This window comes from Meles meles, chromosome 3 (genome assembly GCF_922984935.1).
Source record: "Meles meles chromosome 3, mMelMel3.1 paternal haplotype, whole genome shotgun sequence".
Taxonomy (NCBI): Eukaryota; Metazoa; Chordata; class Mammalia; order Carnivora; family Mustelidae; genus Meles; species Meles meles.
The window spans coordinates 126,285,969-126,309,820 of NC_060068.1; the positions used below are offsets into that span (position 1 = coordinate 126,285,969).

Below are 23,852 nucleotides of genomic sequence, written 5' to 3' on the forward strand. Positions count from 1 at the left end.
GATTTTGACATGGAATATGTACACACGTGAGAGAAAGTGAAACAGAGTCTAAGAATAACAACTGGGAAAGATACCGGTTATTTCCTTCCTTTAAAGTTTTAGAATCCAGGCTAACATTGAATTAATAACTTTGTCATTGTTGAACACAGAAAAATGGGAGCTTTTCTCCATTTGACTGAAAATCTTTGCATTTCTACCAGTCTGAAATAGAAACTTGCAATTAAATCAATTAAGCAATGAAAATCAAATATTCCATTAAAATCTAATTTTCCTCATATCTGATTGGTTGTAACTCAACTGAGTTGGAAATAGATGAGAGAGGCAAAATGACTCGAAGTCTGAGACATGGAGACAGGAGAAAGGGAACATTTTAAATATGTTCATAGAAAATTGAATAAGGGCATTTTACTTTCCTTCTGCTCGTGTAAGTTTAGCCATTAGGGGTTCCCCAAACATAGGATTTCAGAACTTATTCTGCAGATTGAAATGTGAGTAGCAAGATGCCTTTCTTTTCTGTCCTCTTGTTGCAAACATGTCCTTGAAGTTTCTTCTTTTTCTTAAGGAATGTGAAAAGGCTAGTCCTCACTCCATTCAGAAGGTGCTGTGTGTCTTTGTGCACTCTAGCAGGCCTGGAGTGTAGGTGCTCTAACCAATAGACAGGTTGGAATCAGCCATGTTTGCTGATTCCAGGACCTGTCACCCAACAGGTCAAGGAGACATTTAACTCTCCTGGTAGCAAAATGGAAGTGCTTTCTCTTGGAGATGTTGGAAAAGAATAAGCCCACTGACTTAAACATTCTTTTGCCCCTCTGTCTTTAGAGGTGAAGACACAAGCTGGCTACTTTTACCTCCGCGATCACCCCAGGGAAGGAAAGCTGACTATCAAAGGATGAAGCAAAGAATGACTCCATCGGTTATCTAAAAACAAAGTTAGTGGGGAGAAGACAATAATTTTCAAGTAAGATGCCTTCCCAAGGTTTGACAGACAGCAGGATGACCTCCTAAGTCTGAATTAAATGTAATATATTGAATGTGAATTTTAAAAATAGAATATGTAAATAGGCAAAAGAGAATGAACCACAGTGTGCTTCAAATTTTAAATACTACGGTGCTGTTTGGTCAGTATTTCTTAGAAAGGCTTTTCTTTAAAATTCACTTGTCAAAGTCATTTTTAAGGCCGGGACTGTTGGGGTCTTTCCAGAGGGCTGCTCGTATATTTGACTGCCATAGGGAGCCCCAAGTGATGTGAATCTGAGAAAGGGTAGAGAGAGCCACAGAACCTTTTCCAAGTGTCACTTAGAATGTGTGTGTGTGTGCACGCGTGCGTTTGTGTGTGCGTGTGTGTGTGTGTGCCCGCACACACAGGTGCACCCCTGTATCTATATGCTGAGGGAAAAGGGGAAGGATTCAATTCAATGGACACCCATTAGGTTCCACAAAAATGAGTGATGGGAAATTTGTGTTTTTAATCCTTAAGTTTAAAAAAATAATAATTTATAAGGATTTTCTTTGCTTTGTTACTCACACTCCCCCCGCCAAGCATCTGTCTCCTCTGAGCAGTTGGAACAGGTTGGAGGAGGAGGAGGAGAAACAGAACAAGATAGAAGTTCTTGGAAAATAAACAACTGCTTTTGAGTTTCTTATCTCTGCCACCCTCTCAACCCAATCCATTTCGTGGTGATACAGATAGTGATTAGGAACCTGGGCCCTGGAGCCAGGCCGCCTGATTCTGAATCCCAGCTGCTCTGTTTACCAGCTTAGTGACCTTGGGCAAATTACTGCTCTATGCCTCAGTTTTCTGAATGGCAAAATGCAAAAAATAAAAATAAAAATAAATCAGTATACACGTTCTAGGGTCGTTATGGGAGTTAAAAGCATTCTAAGTGCCTCTTCATAGCTGAGTATTCATGGCCCTGAATATACCTGTCAAAGCTATATCCACCCTGATAACAATACGGCAACCCCCAATCTCCTTTGCCACTGGATTAATTTGAAAACTGTGTAGTGAGGTCGCTGACTCCGAGCATCTGATCAGAACAACTGTCAGAAAACTAATGGGAAATAATCATCATTCCTTTTAAAAACACATATGCTCAAGTCTTTTGAAGGAGCTTGACTTGGTGAACATGTTTTATGTTCAGAGTATAACACATCCAGCTACTGAGTCAAGGAATGGTAACCTTCCTTACTACAATTTAGCCATTATCGAGGCAGGTCCAAAACGGTGTCATTCTGTTTTAGAACAAAAGCAAATAACAATTTATTGTCCCAAAAGTCAGAAGGCGGTACCGCAGAGGTAAGTGAGGCAGTGGATGTTGCTCTGGTGGTAATTCTGAACAAAAAATTAAATTATGTCTGGGGAAAGCCCATCTGTTCCATTGAGTAACTCCCAGGAGCTGTTCTGATGAGAAGGAAACCCTGTCTGAGGAACCCATGCCCCTGTGTACCACGCTGTTGCCAGATCTGAAGAGGATCCTTCCATTCTGACAGCGGGAGACCCCATCTTGCCCTCCTCCTCCCCTTCTGAGGGAGACAGTTGGGCTCTGTCCAGCCTGCCCTGCCCACCTGGAATCTTCCAGGCCTTTCGGTCACAATACTGCTTTAGAAAAGTCTGTGTGAAGGAGAGGGCTCTGGTATTTAACTCCATCCATCAATGTCAACCCCTCTTTCCCCTCTACCCCAACAGCTTGGTACATTTACCTAAAAGCTGAATAGACTAAATGGATGGATTTTGCGCTGGTCTCATTAGAAAGGGAAATTAGCCAGGCACCGTTCAGCTGTGCAGAAGGCATGCTGATCCTGAAAGCTTATTCCAACCCCCACCCCCAATCTTTCATCACATATGATGTCCATGATCCCTTTACCATTTCTTAAAGGTTTCATTATCTACCACTCCAGCTCATAATGAACACAGAGATCCTGGTTCCCATCTCCTCTCATTGCCTCGCAGAAAACTGGACACAGACCTGGGGGCTAGGTGAGGGTCAATGAGCTCAAAGTGCTTTCACGCTCTTCTATACCTCTTCATATATTGAAAGTTTGCTTTGGAAAATCAGGATTATTTACTGACACGGTACCCAGTGTTTCGGTTCCTGCCTGCCCCTCTAGCCCTGTGCACACCACTCTCCTCCAGCCCTGTATTCCTGCCACACCAGCCTGCTATCAGTTATTTGGAGACCCTGGGCTCCCTGACCCCCAGGCCAGTGCTCATACTATTTTGGATGTCTGCTCTTCACATAGTTCAATCTCCATTCTTTTGTTTTCAGCTCATGACTCACTTCCTTGGAGGAAACTCTGATCCCATCAAACATGGTCAGGTTCCTTGGATATGTGTTCCCTAAAATCATGTTTCTATCTCTCAAAGCATTTCTCCTCAGCTTGTTTTGATATTTTTATTTGTTGCTTTTTTGATTAATGTCACTACTAGAATGTAATTCTGGTCCATGGAACAGGAACCCATATCTCTCTCATTCATTCATTTATTCACTCACTCATTCAGTAACTTACCATTGCACACCAGCATCTGTTATAGTATTTGGAAACTAGCCCGTATTTACTAAATATTCAGCAAATGAATATCAGGACACCACAAGGAGCTATGCTTTTAGGGCATTTAAATTTATAATTTTCCTATTTCTCTGTCAGTTTTGATCTCCCTAAAGGCAGTACCAGAAGAAATCTCAGTCCATCTTAGATGCCTAAAGCAGCGAACTCCACCACCACGAATAGGACTGCAAGGCTAGGAGGCCAGTGGGTTCTGTACAATATTCACATGCCACTCCCCCCCCCCTTACTCATGAGGGATAAAGAGATAAGAGTCTGTTTTTGGTTCTTAATAATCTCAGTGGCATTCAGCTTTAGCTAAATATGGTGGATTTCTAACCAGTGATTTTTTTTCCTTAAGTTTTTATTTTTATTTCCAGTTAGTTAACATACAATGTTATATGAACTTCAGATGTAAAATGTAGTGATTTAACACTTCCGTACATGGTCCGGTGCTCATCACGGGTGTACTCCTTCATCCCCATCACTGATCTCACCTATCTCCCCAACCCACCTCCACTCCGGTGGCCATCAGTTTGTCCTCTATAATTAACAATCAGTGTCTTGTCTAACCAGTGCTTTCTAACCAGAGACGGATAGGAGAGGCTCTGGAGAATCACATAAAAATTAAGTGAAAGAATTATAATTCTTGAAAATAATTTAAGTGTGACCATTGAAATTTCTTGTTGAACTAAAAAGAAATACTGTTTGACTATGCCTGATGTATACTTCAATCTATCTGCTGCTTGCACTTTAGGACTTCATCATGTTCTGATTAATCACACAGCTATCCCAAGCTGTTTGGTGCAAGTGGACCAAGGATTTTGTCACCTTGCCTGGCACGTTTATTTACAATAACTTTCCACTAAAAATGACCTAGAGATACATTCTAGGGCACTTGAGAATTTGAATTAGTAAGTAATAAGCTAAAGTAATTTATTGCAGGTATTATATCATGCTTTTTCTCCCCAGAAAACCCCCAACATAGCATTTCAGTGAACAAACAATCAGATAGCAATCACCATGGAGCTGGTGTGTACTTTGCTTCAAGAAGCTTTATCCCAACCTCCTATTTCCTTACCAATGGCCCAGAGGTCAAAACCCCCTTAGGAGACCTCACTTTTAAACCAACTCCCCATGGGTTGTGATTAGTAGTTCCAATAAAGAACAAGCTGGGGACCTTTCAAATTTCATAGAAATAAACATTTTTCCTTTCAATGAAGGTACACAATAGAATAAGTTTGTGTAACCATTACCTTGTTCAAAATTAGTGACTGGCCTTTGGTAAAATAGAGAGAGAAAGAGAGAAACAGAGATGGACAGACAGATAGATAGATGAACTAATCTGTAAGCTTATATTTTGTGTGTTAATTTAGATATTATTTATATCTATAGCTCCCCAGAGAAAGATTACATTCTTACAGGCAGATAAAATAATCTGTAAACTTATATTCTGCTTATGGATTCATTTATTAGTTTATTATAAAAGATATATATTTATACATATTTTGTATGTATAAACATATATGTATATATGTATATTATATACATGTATATACATTATATATGTATAATATACAAGATATATTGTGTATATATATACATATACAATATATGTGTATAAATATATAATATATTTGTATGTATAAATATATAATATGTTTATTGCTTATAGATAGGTTAGACTGATAGATAAAATAGTTCATAACCAGGGCACCTGGGTGGCTCAGTAGGTTAAAGCCTCTGCCTTCGGCTCAGGTCATGATCCCAGGGTCCTGGGATCGAGCCCCGCATTGGGCTCTCTGCTCAGTGGGGAGCCTGCTTCCTCCCCTCTCTCTCTGCCTATCTCTCCACCTACTGTGATCTCTGTCTGTCAAATAAATAAATAAAATCTTTTAAAAAAATAGTCCATAACCTTATAACTTGCTTACTTCTTAGGTATTTATTAGATTTTTCTCATGGGAATAGGAGCAGACTGAGAGCAGAAATCTTGTCTTTCTTGCTCACATCTCATTCCCAGGGCCTGGGAAAGTGCCTGGCACATAGTAAACACTATTTGCACTATAAGCACTATACGCACTCTACACTCTACCACATGTAAATGCCCATGCACTACTATACAAGGAGTTACCCACACAACCATTTATACCTCATGGATAGCTCGAGGGATTTTTATAGGCAATTTTGATCATGCGTCATCTTCGCTCTCCATGGTGACAGTGACTTTAGACTCTTCCCCCAAACAGGGCAACTCCACTCTATCAGAAGGTGCTTCACTGCTTAGAAATCACCAGCATCACAGGGATGCCCTTGCTCGACATGATGTTTCGAGTACTGTCACTGTGTCCAAGATCGGCCCCTCTACGGGAAACAGCCAGGCTATACATTGGCGTGGGGCTACTAACAAGTGTTTGCACGCAAGCAGGGGTGTGTCAAGCTTTGTGCATAATGAGGTGAGCCTTTCTCCCTCCTCCAAAATGGTTATAGCCATACACTGACCACCACTTAACCAAAATAGAAAGCACTTTCTGACTTCATGGCGGAACAAGAGTATTCATACGATATTCTAATTCTGCAAGGCAAGAGTTGTGAGTGACTCTGGCAATAATGTAAATAAAAGCCGAGGGAATCCAGCACCATAATAAAATCAATGCTGGGTGCAATTTGCTTCAGGAGAAGAGCAAACCAGCAGTGTGCACCATTGCCTGTCACTTGTAGCTAGGTACTTACACTGAGCCATATGCTGGTTTCTTTAAGTAACCCATTACACAGAAATTAAATATCTTGTGACAGATTGTTTTGACAGTGGAAAAAAAAGAAAGCGGGAGAGAGTGGGAGAGATTTAATTTTTTTTTAAAAATGCATTTGACTGAAGGCAAAACGTTAGGTAGATGTTAATTTAACAGATGTCTAGTTTTGCATCATCAGCCTGAAACGGGCAATTTCTGGCAAGTCTTCTCACCACATCGCAACACAAAATCCTCTCAATTCCACATGGATATGCCTTTCACAACCTTCCAAGTGAGCCATTTTCATTCAAAGGAAAATGCCTGAAATTACTCAGGGAAGATGCTAACACCTGGCAATAGTTTTGAAGGAGGAGTCCATGAATGCACCGCGGTATAATGGAACAAAAGTCAGTTCAAAGCAACTTTTTAGTGGAATGAGAAAGCAGGAAGAAATGTATTCACACTGCAAAAACAGCTAACACATCACAAAGTTACTGTGTATGGGAAAATAATCCCCGCCCCCAAACTGGTAACTGGTAACTAGTTCTTTTTGCAAATACATCACACACACACTTCAAACCTAATTTTCCATTACTGGGAGGGTGCCTGAAAAAGAAAGTCCTTTTTTGAAAAAGGATGCTCCGAGACATAATTGTTCCTAGAATGCATCTTGGCAAAAAGCCCTAGCCCTCCAGGTCTATATATAAATACATATTATATATCAAGTATATATAGATAAATACTTAAGAGTTACATGAATATCTAATTTATATATAAGTGCATGAAAGTTAACTTGGGTAGCAGTTCATCTGTTGACATAATGCTAAATTTGGTATTCAGTAGATATTTAATTAAACTTAATTTGGATTTTGTCATTTTACTTTTATGTTGGAGCTAATACACTTGAGCTTTAGGCCACAGATATCTTCATAAGCTTTGTAAAGTTCAAGTGTACTAGACACAATGCTCATGACTCATAGGGGAAATATCCTATGTAAAGTAAAACAAAGCTTTTAGTTTTTTGATTGGTGTTATCCTCAGTCTTTTCACAGCAAAAGATATGTTGATACTCATTCCTTGGTAGAATCCATAAGGTTATTCTAGTATGATTGGCTGAATTCAAATACCACTATAAACACAGGCCCTTGCACAGTTACTGTTGTGATAAATATTTCTAGAAAGGAGAGTGGAAGGCATAAAAGGAAGGAGGGAGAGAGAAAGGAAGAGGAGAATTCCACTACAAAGGATTAAGAATTTATTTTTGCAGTTCAAAGGCGGCTGTACAATCCTGCAGGATTATTAATTAGCACTCCTTACTTTAATAGCAAAGAACATTTTACAACCAATGTAATAAAACATTTCACTCTCAATAAACTGCAAATTCTATTGCTCCTCCCTACCCAATGCACAGAAATGTTGAACAATCAAAAATACATTAGATAGCTTGTGTGTGTGTGTGAGTGTGAGAGTGTGAGAGAGACCATTTGATTCAGCATTTTTATTTTTAGGTATTTAAAGTAAATGGTCTATGTCTTGTTTTCTGACAGAATATGGCAAAAGGCCATTTTTAAGGGCTGAGAGAGATTAATGATATGATGGCAGCCTTTGGAGAATGAAACAAAATTGGGCTGGTCTCCAAACAATTCAATACAGGGAGGTGTGTGCTTATATGTGTGCACATGTGCGTGCATGTGTGCCTCTGTGACACGTAATAAATACTGAGTTAGAGAACACTGTCCCCAGATAATTCTGTTTTACTTTGTAAACATCACAACCATGGGAAATGAGGAAAATTAGCCCTGCACATTCAAGGGGGCTAAAATGCATGTTGGAAAAAAAAATTACCAAAAAGGAGGTAGACAGTTTCCACCAACATGCATTCCCTCTCATGAGAGCTGTACCAGGTCAAGGACATGATCTGAAATTGAAAAAAATTGGTAGGAAAAAAAATTTAAACCACTATAGGACTGCAAAAAGAATAAGAAAAAAACGTGTCAACACAAAAGATTCCTTTCTCACTCTCTGAAATTCTAATCCAGTAATCATGTCTGCCTTCTAAAGCACCTTTCATCTGACTATCTCCGAGCCCTTTATGGTATTAAACACTCACCGAATCCCTGAGGTGGGTAAAATTATTCTAGTCATTTTACAAATGTATCTTTTCTCTCAAACCTCTCATCCAGGGGAGTGATAAGTCTGGGAATAAAAATCAGGAATCGATGAATGACCAGAGTCCTTATTCCTTTAACCTGTTTTATAATTACTTAGGGGAAAATTCTGTGATTTGCTCTGGGAAAGTGCCCTGATGAATTGAATGTAAGTTTTTGATTTGGTGTAAATTATCTTAATATATGCTAATGTATTCTTGCTCCTATCCTTGTCTCCACCTTTCCCCTCATCCCTTTAATTGGAAGGATTGAAGAATATGTTGGGATATGATAAAACAGAGAAATAGAAGTAATTAAAAGTGTAAAGAGAAAACGAGTTTAGTGCATATTTCCACATCTTTGGGTCTTAGGGAATGCTATAAGAAACTACAATCAGTTAGCCATGTGACCTTGAACTAGGCATACAACCTCTCCAGGCCTCAGTTTACACACCTGTAAAGAGAAGGTTAAATTATATAAATTCTAAAGTCCCTGATTGCTCTACAATTTATTGTGTGGCTCCACATTCATAGCCAACATGGTTTATGTACTTTGGCATGAATCTTTACAATAAAAAAGAAAAAGAAATCTGAGATTAAATATTTCAAAATATTTCCAAAAATTATATGTGGCTGAGAAGCATTTATATTATCAAAACCATTCTTCTTCCTTATGCCACTGCTCCTCACAGATCCTGAAGAGCAAATACTCCAATTTGGAGCGCACCGCCAGACGGATGCTGGTCTACCAAAATAAGTGGATCTCAAGTGTAAGTCTCGTCCAGATGACCCAGTGCTTTGGACTGACACGATACGAATGCATCAAGTGCAGTTGATGTGACTGCCTCTTTGAAGGTGAGATAAGTGGAGCCTCTGTACCCAGATTACCCAGGAGAGGAGGTCAGCATGATGATAGAGGTGTCAATCATGGGGAAGGGGATAGAAATATGGCCTAAGGGTGTTAAGTTGTAAATTACCACACTGGAGTTGACAGATTAGTTCAGTCTTTGAGTGTGGAAGAAAGCCAAGGGACCATGGAATATCAGATGCTTACTTGTCATTACTTCTGCCTCAAAGAGCGACCCCTCGCTTTTTTAACTGGAGTCCCTGCCAACACCTCTCTGTAGGACACCTAAATCATGAGACTATCAAATGTAGGCACCCATTCATGATCAATCCTACCCGTTCCTTCCTAATTTAGGCTTACATCTCAGAGAATATTTACCTTCTGTGCAACCTTCTGTCACTTAACTGTTCAGTTCAGCAGTTAGCAAAGACTTAGTGTTAGTCATCTAGGGGAGCTCTGAGCTAACAGAGGCACCAGGATCCATTTCTTGAATAAAGATTTCCTTTTAGGTCAGGGATTGAAACTTTAGCAGTATAAAGTTCACACTGTATGGTTCCTGGGCAGATCATGATATTTAGAGGAGATAATTCCAGAAGATAGTGACTCACAATAGAAGAATTTAAAAAGCCAGGCACTAGGTTCTGATACTAAAAAAAAAAAAAAAAAATAGAGAACATTCAGGTCTGGCTCTACAGCAAGTGACGTGAATCACTTAGCCCCATGTGCTCTCCATCAGGTAGTCTGTACTACATGCTGATGAAGCCAAAAAGATGCTGGAAGAAGATTAATGGGGTTTAGGTCTCTGTTTCCCCACTTTCTTACCTATGTATTTGGGTAAGGTACTGAATTTCTCACGGTCTTATACTGCTCATCTGTAAAATGCTGATAACACTTGCTAACTCGTGGAATTGTTCTGAATATTGAATGAACAACTTCACATTTGGTATCAAGTAACTTTTTTCTAATACTATTATCATTGCAAATAATTATTATTATACTTGGAGATGTATTCTACCTGACAGTACCAAGTTGTTCACTACCAAGATTATTGGTGTTGTTTGTATGTATGACCTATCAAGACTACAAGTGTGGTCATAATTTACACATGGGGGTACAAAAGGGAGCCCTGTCCAGCAGCATGTACAGCAGATACAATTAAGATTATTGTACCCAAACTAGGCAGATAAAATACAGCCTTAATGCAGGGTATTTAAAGAGGGATTTTTAAAGATTCACAAATTTTGGATGCACCCATAAAAGTAGAAAACCATAAATATTATGTGAAAGTATGAATCAGATTTTAGTGTAAGTGGCTTTTGCTAATGTTCTTTTATTGTATTTGACATATAACACATCATTGGAAAATCATACGTTTTTGAAGATGTTAAAATGAACTATGTTTGTTTTCTTTGTCTAAGTAGAAGAGCAATTAAATCTTTTAGAAAATTTGTTTATCCAACAAGACCATGTTTTCAATGTTGGACTTTCATGGTATACCAAGTGCTTGAATGATATCATTTGAGAGAAGGGGATCTTTGATCTGACCTCATAAGACTATTTTTCAGTGGGCATTTTCAAAGATTATCAAGAAGACCAAGTCGTTCGAATGAAGGTATAGAGGAAAGTGAAACACATGTAAAAGTGTGTGTGAAGCACCTACTTGCTGAAGATCATGGCTGACGCGTCACCTATGTCTTCTCATGTAAGCTTTAGGACAACCTAAGAATCAGGCACTATCTTCAGTTAATGAAGACATTTAACACTATAGACAGAGACAGTAAATAACCATGCTGCCAAGCCTCGGATCAAACCCAGGTTTCTTAGGATCCAAATCCATGCCCTTCCCACATGTCAACTGTCCCAACCAGCTCAATTGTTACACTCCATCAGCAACAGTTAGAAAATATCCCCAATAACTTGCAAAGGGGCACTGAACAAATGCTATATCATTCTTGGTCACGACAGACTAGATATTTAGATGTTACTATATTGAAGGACAGAACTTTATAAAATATGCTTTTAAATATGCCTTAAATTATTTGAATAAATGTTAATTTTATCACCCGATTACATGTATATTCCTTCCTACCACATTTGGCTGCCTGAATTTTATTTTATGCTGAGTATTTATTATGTTTTTTAAATTTTATATCTCCCTCTCTAAGTCCTGCTTCAGGAGGTGAGAGCAAAACAATATTTCATTATTTCATTATTTCTGATTCCCCAGTAGGCATTCAGTCTACATTTGTTTAATGAAAGGATGAATGATGGATAAATGAATAAGTGAATGAATTAATACATAGATACAGATATACATATTTATATATTATATATTTTATATATATATAATATATATAACATATTATATATTATATATGATATAATATATTTATATTATATATTTTATATTATATATTATAGATTTATATTATTTATATTATAAATATATATTACATATTTATATTATGTATTTTATATATAAATACACATGTTTAGACAGGTTTGCATATTCTAAACTCCAAAGTCTTGTTATACAAAGATAATAGAATAAAACCTTCTCTGAAGAGTGCCAGGGACGATGATATAACACCTTCCTTTTACACAATTGCCACTAAGTATATTCCGTTGCAGCTATCAATATCTCCAAGTCATAACATGATATTTTATATATGTCCCTGGTATTATTATTCTAAATGGTACCACTAATTTTTGTGCTGTGTAATAGGATACTTTAAAATGTACAGCTCAGGAAGATACGATCTTCTGTGGCTTTTCCATCGTAACATACAAAAATATCACATTCTGTGCTGGCGTTCTTTCCTGGGCTCTATGTCAAGATCACTAAACCATGAAACACTGATGTATCTATATACACTAAAGGGCCAAATATATATAACCATGTAGTAAATTAAGAGGTGAATTAAGCTCTTTGAACTCTACTCCTCTACTTTGTACAGAGTTACTCCTTGATTCAAAAATTATGAAATACAGTCAACTATACAAATGAAATCTGGGAGCATGTCCTCGAAGCGAGCATTGTCAGCAAACCACCAGAAGCTAGGAAGAGGCAAGGAAGGATTCCCTGCTACAGGCTTCAGAGGGAGGATGGTACTATTGACATCTTGACTTTGGACTTCTAGATTCCGGAATTGTGAAAAACTAAATTTCTGTTTTTTAAGCCATCCAGTTATTTTGTTATGTCCACCCAATGAAACTTACACAATTGACATTATATTTTGCACAGAAGAAAAAAATCCTTTAGGGCAATGTTGGGGAATCTTGTTGATAATATAGTAGGTCTCTTAAATTGTTACTTAATATCGTAGATTGTATGCAAAGATGGCCACAACAGATATCCCTGCTTCTGTATCCATACCTCTTTGCCTTGTGATTTTGTTATTCCTCTTAATAGGAAGTGGAGTTAATTTTCCTTCCCCTTGAATTTGGGCTGGCTTTGTAGTTTGTTTTACCTGAAAGAATATATCACAAATGACACTGGACAACTTCTGTGTCTAGGCCTCAAAAGGCATTTCAGCTTCTGTTTTCGTCCTTCTGGAACGTGGTGCCAACCACTTATGGAAGCTCAGGCCACCCTGTGGGAGGATGAGACCACTTGGAACAGAAACAGTCCCTCTTATCTTATGTTCCCTATATAAGAGTTCTTAATCTTGAGTGTGCTTTGGAATCATCTAGAGGATTTATTAAGACAGATTGCTGAAACCCACTCCTAGTTTTTGACTCAGTATTCCTGGGATGGTGTCTGAGGATGTTCACTTCTGATGACTTCCCAGGTGACGCTAATGGTGCTGGTCCAGTGACCACACTTTGAAAATCACTGCCCCAGATCAACCACCTCCACGTAGGCCCTGAGGTTTTTCTAGTCATGTGACTGACCCCGGGTAAGTCCAGCAGAAGATCTACTCGGTTGACCCACCTGCTCCTGGGCTATAGGGTAGTTTGGTACACAGCAAGAAAAAACTGCGACACCAAGTTTTTCTGGCATTTTGTATGGCTGGCTCCTCACTTATTACTGGTTTTATAACATCTTTTAAGTTTTGACTGCAAAGCCATTTATGGTTAACAGAAAGAAAACCAGAGAATATAATGAGAGGCAGGGATAATGTTCTTGCTTGGGTGGAAACAAAACAACAGAGATGGCTTTATGTATGTAGGAATAGATAAAGAAAATGCAAAACATAAGCAGAACAATTAACTACTTTTATCCTGTTTGACAATGACCCAGAGACATTTCCCCCAAATGTTAAGGTGCTTAAGAATCCTTTGAGAAGCTCACTGACATTCAGATTGCAGAGCTTGACCCCTCAGAGATTCCGTGGAGGCCAACGAGGACCCAGTAATATGCAGTTTTTAAAATAACTACCCTCACTCCTGGCCGTTCTTCCTGAAGTGGTTTAGAGGTCTATAGATGCCAAGGAAAGACCTGATGGTAAGTTCCTGGGGGCCAGACAATGTTTACCAACCTTCACAGAGTTCATACATAGAAAAGCTCTTGAAAAATGTGTTAAATCACCTGCTTGGTTGGGAACACCTTCTCTTCAATATAAAGAGCACTCTTTATGGCTTCTTTCCTCTATGTGCAGTTATAATCACTTTCCTTCTTCCTTCTCTCCTCGGCTTTTAAGAGATGGTATAAAAAACCCTCTGCTGAGAAAGTTTAAGCGTTCTGGCTCACTGGCTCACTGGCTCACTACTGCTACGCCATCCCACCCCACCTCAACCCCCCTGCTGTCGCTTTCCCTAAACAAAACTTGTCCACTTCCCAGAGCACCTCGAGACTGAGTGGGCACATCGAGTATACAGAACAACCTGTGAGTAATGTGGGGTTATTCCAGAACACCAGCTTTTCCTCTCCCTCTCCCCAGTATAGCAATCATCAAAAGTAATTCCTATTTCTATATCATGGCAAGTGATTATATGGTATATGTGAGTCTGATCCTATTCTTCAAATTATTGACTTATATATCAGTCATCTAAAATCAATATAATTTCAAAATATTTTGCTAATGCACAGGGTTTCAGAGAAAACGTATTAATATTGCCCACAACCTTCAGAGAGATGAAAGGGAAGCCATTATATCCTCAGTTTAAACTTCACTTGAAATGCCTTTAGTACTTTACAGTCTTGTTTCACAAGAACATATGAATCAATTTGAATTATGGTCAGATTTCAATGTAGATTTATTGATTCTAAAAGCCAATCTTACTATTTACATAACTAAACTTCGATGACTGTGTGTGTGTGTTATTAAAATTCCTGCTGCTCTAAAACACAGAGATTTTTTTCAGTTTAGAGAGTAATTTCTAAAGTTTTCAATTTACCCCAAATCCTCCTCCCCCAAAACACCTCACCCTCTGCGGGGAAGAAAAAAAGTCTTAGTTATAAAAGATAGGCTCCCTGTGGCATTTAATGAGTTACCCATCATTAACTCCACAGGATACAGTCAATAAATTTAATATGTGTATACTTAAATGAAAGATCTGACAGCCATGAATTGTAAATAGGAATTTGGTATAAACAGAGATTTTTATGAGTAAAAAAATAAGAACAACATCATTGGAACTTACATTAACAATAAATTCTTCCAGGCTACTTCCTTCCTTCAGGTTTTATTAGAAGAAGGAATTGATGCTTGAGGGCATTTAGGGACAAGATGGGGATAATGTACCACAATATTAGAGCAGAAAATCGCCAGTGAAATCATTTTAGTTTATCTATCCCCTTTTCCATCTTACTCATAAGGGGGTGAAAAATAGTACTGCTCCCCTCCTGGGCCATTCACCCTTCCATTTAGAAACCTTCTTAAGGAGGGTGAGGAGGACTAACAGAGAAATCAAGCTTTATTTTTTATATCAGAGGCAATGGGGGCCAGGGGAGTAAACTTTATGGATTATCTACCATGAGTCAAGTACCAAGTGGGAAACTTTATTTAAGTAATCCTATTTAATTCTTCAAAGCCTCAGTTTTCATACATTTTTTAAGAGATTCATAATTCCTATATTATAAACTGAGGCTTACAAATTTTAAATCCTCTACCCAAAGTCACCCAAGTTAACAAATTACAGAAGTAGTGTTAGTTTACTTGACTCTAAAAACGACTCTATTATATCTAAGTATTTAGCTTTTAATTCTGGGCGGGCACATTTTTTTTTCTGCAAAGGGGCAGAGAGTAAATATTTTTAGTCTCTGAGGGCCATATGGTCTCTGTTGCAACTACTGAACTCTGCTGTTGTAGGTGAAAGCAGACAGACACTACATACATGAGTAAACATAGCTATATTCCAATGAAACTTATTTTTAATGGACATTGAAATTTGAATTTCATTTAGTTTTCATGTGTCATGAAATATTCTTCTTTCATTTTTTCAAAGACTTAAAAATGTAAAAACATTTTTTAAAAGGTTTTATTTATTTGACAGAGAGCAAGAGATTACAAGTAGGCAGAGCAGCAGGCAGAGAGAGAGAGGAGGGAAGCAGACTCTGCTGAGCAGAGAGCCCAATGCAGAGCTCGATCCCAGGACTCTGAGATCATGACCTGAGCCAAAGGCAGAGGCTGAACCCACCGAGCCACCCAGGCATCCCTGTAAAAAACATTTTTAGTTTATGGCCACATAAAACTAATTGGCTGGCTAAATTTCGTCCAAGGGCCTTAGTCTGCAAACTCTTTCTTCAATTCCCTAAGAATCTGGAAGTCAGGGGATACAGTTTTTGATTCTCTGACTCCTGAGAGTACCTCCTCAGAGTGCCTAAAATGGAGTACGCTCTTGCCTAACATGCGGTGCTTGGATTGAAAGTGTGGTTCTCAGTGCCCTCATTTTTTATCTTTTCAATTGTGTATTCCTTGCTCTCCTTTAACTTGAGTCTAAATTTACTCCATTGCTGTAATTTGAAATTTTTTCCAAGAAAAATAAAAGTTGTGTCATTTAAAGTTACTGTACCTTAACAAATGCACCTAAAGTGGTACTGCTTTTGCATGCATGAAAGCTCAAAGCCTCAACAACTCCCATGAGCGATTAATCTTCTAACACTAATTAGATATTTGCTAATTAGTGTCTGATGTGTGAAATGAAAAAACATTTTGAAGCTGAAATGAATAGGGTCTAGGAAGATAGGGCTGTATTCCAGTTCCCCCTTTTCCATATTATCATATTTCATAAATATTAATAAGATCACATGATACCAGCCACTCTATAAAATTACCTCTCTGAACGAAGGCTTTTGTTTGATATAATAGGGATGTGTCAATATTTTGCATATGGGAGAAAGCACTCAGTGAAGGAAAGCATTTTTTCCCTCAATGTTAAAGAGATGTCATATTTCATGAATCACTTTTATGCTCAATCAACCAGTCCTACTGTTTAACCTAGACTACTTCTTCCCATAAGGAATGGTAGAAAATCTTTCTCCAAATCATCACCTCTCTTCCTCTGTTATGCCCTAATCTCATCTTGGTTTAAAAGAAAACTTAATAGAATGGAAAATAGCTTAAACCTATAATTCTGTGCAATGAAATAATAAAAATCATTATAGAATGGTCAATTTCAATAAGGAATTTGACTATTAAAAGAGAGACATTTGAATTTCATTAATTGTATGCATGAGGACAATCCTAAGAAACCTCCTTATGCCATCCTCGTTAAAAAAAAAAAAAGAAAGAAAACAATAACAACAAAAAACTGTAGAGAACAGGATAGAGGTTTCAGTGCTTCCAACTCACACACATAGTCTGTAATATTCAAGTCATAAATATTAAGTCATGTTGTATTCATAAAATGTAACATTTTGATTTGGAATATTTCTCAAGTGAAAGCCTACATTAAACATATTTGGTTCTGAAAGAAAAGACCTATAATAATAAACTATTTCAGTTGGTGTGGGATCTTTTGAAAAACCACTCACCTGTGAATGCTGGTCATATCACAAATTATATCTAATTACAGCATTGATACAGTAATTTGAAATGATAGCTAAGCACAAGTTGACAAAGGTGACATTGAAACATAATGACGATGAGATAATCGTTTTCTTAGGCTGACATTTTGTGATTATAATAATGCTGATCGAGATGATTAAAACCATAATGAAGGAAAAGCTCCAAGAACCAGAACAAAACATACCGACACTAGAGAGAGGCCAACTATCATTTTGAATCCTGCTTCTTCAATAAGAGTTCTCCTGCCAGCATAAAATTAGGAATTTGTACTAGTCCCAGAGACCTGTGGGAACTTCAGTTGATAGGCAATGTTTTCTGCCTACTCACAGGAGTGTCTGTTTTTCAAAGCTGGAATGAGAGGATAAGGTCATCTATGCCAATTTATCCATTTGCACCAGGGAATTGTATTCCAATTAGCTTGGAGATTGATTATCAGCTCCCAGATGCAAAACACCAATACACCATCTGCATTGATACTCAGTTATAAGATTCTTCAGCTTAAAATTCATAATGATCTCAAGGCTCTGCCGTGTTGCAAACACCGAACGAATGGGAAAAGTCTGGCAGACATTACCCTTTCACTTATGATTAAATGAGAATAAAACTAGACAGCTTTTAATTACCAACAACAGAGAAATGAGTCAAGAGGAATCATACCCAATCAAGACATCACCAGTCAATCCAGCGGGCCGACTGGCTGAACCTGGAAAATGCCTAACGTTCTGTACCTTGCTCAAACAAGCCTATTTAAATTGTATCAAGTTCAAAGTACCTGATGAGACTTGTAATTCCAGCTGAGTTCTGATCCTTATTTCAAAAATAGAGGATAAGTATGTATCAATTATTAAAAATCACCTTCCAAACTACGTATTCTCAAATTTGTTTTTCATTTACCTATATTATTTGGTATCTTAAAAGATCAGAGATTCATTGATACTCACTTGGAAGTAATTTGAAAAAAAAAATCTATGCCACTAGCTAAGTTAGGTCCAATTGTCCCATTTTGCTGATGAGGTAACTAAGACATAGAGTCACAAACTTGGACTGGAAGTATTGTTTTTTCATGGGAAACTCTTCATTACCTACAGAATCCTACACTCTGAAACTTTTGAAAAAGATTTACTCCTTCCTTAAAGTGTCAGCTGACTGCTTGTTTTATAGTTCAGATATCATCATGGTTTCGTTACCACCATTTATTTTTCTGCAGGAATAAGAAGGAGGTATGTCACTATATCAATTGCCTGATGTCCAAATATATCCCATTCCTTAGTGAAATCTATTTCATTTGTAATCTCCATCCTCATACATTCCATCCTAATGAAACCCACCTGGGTTATAATGACACATTTCCCCAAGGATCACCTATGATTTTTATCTTTGCAATGTGCCCAGGAAGATGGACGAGGACAAGGGTCATGGGAGTTTACATATCTCCTCACTCAATGTCAGAGGTAGAATGTGGTAGCCTTTTCATAAGGTCTTGTTTTTTTGTTGTTGTTCATTTGTTTGTTTTTCAAAAAGAAGAATCATCATCATTCTGAGAAAACCAGACTTTTCCGGATGGATGAGACTCCTGTTTCTCTACTTTTAGTCAACCTATCCTTAGAACTTTTAATTTTTTATTTCACATCAAATTGAACTACTGATACACCAATTTGAAATGATAGTTAAGCACACACCGACAGGCAGAAGTGATGCTGTAATGCGTATACTTTATGAAGTATCTCATTTATTTCTGACAACACTGTGGTCTTACAGATGAAGAAACCCAGCTCAGAAAACTTTAAATCCTTTCAATCCATTCCCTTAAAAGTATTTGCTTAGCACATATAGCATGCTGACCACTGTGATGGGCTGGGCATTTGATCTTGAGCCAAACAGGCAGCTGAAAGTCCATGCTTCAACCAACTACAGGGGCTGGTCTGAAGTCTTAGGCCAAGTAACTCATGAGTTCTATCTCTTGCCTGGATCCATGTTAAAATCACATGTACCCCCAAATTTCCAACCTCATAGACCTCTGTCCTCTCTCACATTTTATCATTATCAGGAGTCATTAAACTATAGCTCGTGGGCCAAATCTAGTCTGCAAATCATTTTGTGTAGCCCACAGCTAAGAATTTGTTTACCCCACTCTTAAAGCGTTGTTTTAAAAGAAAATAAAAGACTATGTGAAAGAGACATGATGGCCCACAGAGCCTTAAATATTTACTTTTTGGCACTTCATAGTAAAAGTTTGGTGACACCTGACCTTTATGAAGGAAAGTTAGGTTTGCCTTCAAGGCCTTTTCCACGAGTCCTAAATAGCTCTGTACAGAGAGTACGTGTTGCTGGCTTTAGGGTATTTGTGGTAGTGATAATTATTTATTTGTAGGTACGTTCTAATCATTGTGGCAAACATTCTTTAGCTTGTCAATTCTATTAAACTGCAGAATCAGCCCAGGTAGGCACTATCATTATCCTATTTGGCAGGTTAAGAGACTTAGGCTTAGGGTAGTCGGATATCAGAGCATATGGTCCAACAACCAGGAAGGATTCAGACCTTACTCTGTCCAGGCCCATTACTAGCCCAGAGGGAATCTATATACTAAAAAGAAAAAGGTGTCCCTTCATGTTGGAAGCAAACTGCTGGGCAAGAGGGTCAGGAGGTAGATTTCAGGCTCACTTTTCTCCTTGGCCAAGCTCCTGACAACCATAAACAGGTTGGGCTTACGAGCCACATTGCTATCCAATTCTTCTGCGTTAACCTCAGTCTTCACTCAGCATCTTCATGTTCTGAACCTTCTCCTTGGCACTGTTTTCTCACTTGTGACTTTGGCTTTTCTACAAGCAGGGTTTAGACGTCCTCTAAGGATCATCACTGTGGTCACCTCTGCCAGACTTCTCCTTGTTTCTCAGCCTCAATTCCCCCAGGTCCCATAAAGGCATACCTGGCTTTATTTTACTTCGCAGATACCACTTTGTTTGTTTGTTTGTTTTACTTTTAAGGAATCATAGGCTGTGGCCACTCTGCGTTAAGCAAGTCTATTGGCACCATTTTCCCAATGGTATCTGCTTCACATTTTGGTGATTCTTGTAATATTTCAAATATTTTCATTATTACACTTTTTGTGGTGATCTGTGATCAGGATCTTTGATGTTACTCTTATAATTGTTTTGGGGCACCATGAACCATGCCCATATGAGATGTTAAACTTAATACATACTCTGTGTTCTGACTATTTCACTAAACAGCCATTTCCTCCTCCTCCCTCTCTCTCTCCCACCCTTGGGCTTCCCTATTCCCTGAGACACAATATTGAAATTAATTAATAATCCTACAATGGCCTCTAAGTGTTCAAGTAGAAGGAAGAGTCACACATCTCCAGCTAGAAATGATTAAGCTCAGTGAGGAAGGCACATCAAAAGCCAAAACAGGCCAAAAGCTGGGCCTCTTATGCACAACTCTTTAGTTGTGGATGCAAAGGGAAAATTCTTGAAGGCAATTAAAAGTGCTACTCGAGTGAACACATGAATGATAAGAAAGTGAAACTGCCTTGTTGCTGATGTGCAGGAAGTTTTAGTGGTCTGGATGGAAGATCAAAGCAGCCGCAATATTCTCTCAAGACAAAGCCTAATCCAGAGCAAGGCCCCAACTTTCTTTAACTGTATGCAGGCTGAGAGAGGTAAGGAAGCCGCAGAAAAGTGTGAAGCTAGCAGAGGATGGTTCATGAGGTTCAAAGGAAGAAGCCATCTCCTTAACATAAAAGTGCAAGGTGAGGCAGCAAGTGCTGATGTAGAAGGTGCAATAAGTTCTCCAGAAGGCGTAGCCGAGATGGGATGAGGAACGAAGACAGCGACACTAAACAACAGATTTTCAATGTGGGTAAAACAGCCTATTCTTGGAGGAGGATGCCATCTAGGACTTCCATAGCTAGAGAGAAGTCAATGCCTGGCTTCAAAGCCTCAAAGGACAATTGGCTCTCTTGTTAGGGGCTAAAGTAGTTGGCGACTTTAAGTTGAAGTCAGTGCTCATTTACCATTCAGAAAATCTAAAGGTCCTTAAGAATGATGATAAATCTACCCTGCCTGTACTTTACAGGAAACAACAAAGCCTGGGTGACAGCACATCTGTTTACCATTTGGTTTCCTGAATATCTTAAGCCCACCATTGAGGCCTACTACTCAGAGAAAAAGATTCCTTTCAAAATATTACCACTCATTGACAATGCAATTGGTCACCCAAGAGCCGTGATGGCGATGTACAATGAGATTAATGTTCTTTTCATGCCTGCTGACACAACATCCATTGTGCAGCCCATGGATCAAGGGGAAATTTCAAATTTCAAGTCTTATTATTTAAGAAATACATTTTGTAAGGCTATAGCTGCCATAGTGATTCCTCTGATGGATCTGAGCAAAGTCAGTCGAAAACATTTTGGAAAGGATTCCATCATTCTGGATGCCATTATGAATACCTGTGTTTGAAGCACCGGGGCTGGCTGAGAGCACCAGGCAGTGAGGTTACAGGCTCCCAGACCATGCTGATGGAACATGCAGCTGGCTCCCACCTCAGCGCTGTGGGGTACACACGTGCCGCTCCGTGATTGCACACCCATAGGTGCCTTCATGCATCAGGGTGGCAGCGGTTGGCAGATAAGAGTGAGAGGATGGGGGACCTGCCCATGCCTTTGACCTGGCACTGCTCAAATTCCCGGTGTGCCGGCTCTCCAAGAAGGTGCTCAGATATGAAGCATTGGCAAATGAGTTGATTAATGAGGAGTTGAAAAATAGCCTCTCCAATTATTGATGGGATTCCTAACATTATACCTTAGGCAACTAGGATGACACATTAAAATAAGAAGAAAAAAATGGAATAGTGCTGGATCATACTTAAAAGCAACAACAACAGGGGCACTTGGGTAGCTCATTCAATTAGGCATCTGACTCTTGATTTCAGCACAGTCATGATCTCAGGATCATGATCTCAAGGTTGTGAGATCCAGCCCCCTGTTGGGCTCCATGCTGGGTGTGGAACCTGCTTAAGATTCTCACTTTCCTTCTTTCTCTACAGCCCCTCCCTGCTAGAGCTCTCTCTTTCTCTAAAAAAGAAAAAAAAAGAAAGAAAACAAAAACCCCACAATACACAGAAATAAATTTTCAAAATACCACTTACCTTTTAAAAAGTCAGAATGGCAGGTAATAAGTGGGGGAGAAGAATGTTTCTGTCTCTTCCTACTTTGACTGCCCTTATTCTGTTGGTCTCTTTAGCAGGACTGTTCTATTCAGCCTCCGTGGAAGAAAACTTCCCACAGGCTGCACTAGCACAACCAGCCTGTGCTTTTGCAGTCTGCTCAGGCTGACTGCCATGCTATTTTATATGTTCCTCCACCTTTGGGCCTGGATGGGTATTAAACTCTTCAGGCATCATTAATACAACCAGAGCCAAACAAAGATTTTATATATATATATAAATATATATACATATATATATATTTATATATCTATAAATATATATACATATATATATATATATATATATATATGAATGATATGTCATGTCTGTCTCTGAAAGCTCAACTACATGGAAATACTGGAAACTCACTTAATTTGTAGGAAAGGTACTTTACCTTGCTTCTTTCTGAGGTTTAGGACTATGGGAGGCTTATGCTGATGAAGCTTCTTTTATTGTACTTTTGCTCTACCCTTGTTTTTTGAAAATTCTAATTTATATTTATTCTATCTAAATATCTAATTTATTCTAATTTATAACTACCATATTAGAAGAAACATTTCAACAAAGTTTCCTTGGAAATTTATGGTCCCAACTGTCACCTGATGACTTTATTAAGAAATAATTTTTAAAAGGTTAATCATTAAAATTTTGTTTATTTTAGATTCAGAGTACTTGGCAGAGGCACATGTTAAGGATGACTGACATAATTCCAAAGGAGTTATGCTGGAGTGTTGTAGAGAAATGCATTTGAGCTACAGCAATAAAGGACTACAATAACATGGAAATTTCATGTACTTGCAAACATTCTGCATTGGCTAAATTACCTTTGTCTCTTTGGCATCAAATGCTTACATTACTAATAATAAAATAAGATGACTCCCATTAAAAAAAAAAAAAAAGAATGTATGTGATTCATGGGAGGAGGTCAAAATATCAACACGAACAGAAGTTCGGAAGAAGCTCATTTTGACCCTTGTGGATGACTTTGAGGGGTTCACAACTTAAGTGGAAGAAGTAACTGCAAATGTGGCAGAAACAGCAGTAGAACTAGAACTGGAAGTGGAGCCTGAAGAGGTGACAGAATTGCTGCTCCCTCAAGATAAAACTTGAACGGATGAGGAGTTGCTTCTTATGAATGAATAAAGGAAGTGCTTCTTGAGATGGCATCTATGGGTGAAGATACTGTGGAAATTGTTAAAGTGACAATAAAGCATTTCGATATCACACAAACTTAGTTGATAAAGCAAAGACAGGTTTGAGAGGATTGACTCCAATTTTGAAAGAAGTTCTACTGTGGGTAAAATATGATCAAACAGCATTGCATGGTACAGAGAAATCACTCATGAAAGGAAGAGTCAATCAATGCAGCAAACTTCACTGTTGTCTAATTTTTAATTGCCACAGACACTCTGACATCCAGCAA

At 38.4% G+C, this 23,852-nt stretch overlaps 1 protein-coding gene and 1 pseudogene across 2 annotated transcripts in view; one reads left to right on the plus strand and one right to left on the minus strand.

Moving 5' to 3' along the window:
• TENM2 (teneurin transmembrane protein 2) overlaps positions 1-23,852 on the minus strand; it is a 1,229,820-nt gene that overhangs the window by 674,345 nt on the left and 531,623 nt on the right. The gene's annotated exons all lie outside the window — the stretch shown is intronic.
• Positions 22,413-22,627, plus strand: LOC123939068 (annotated as a pseudogene).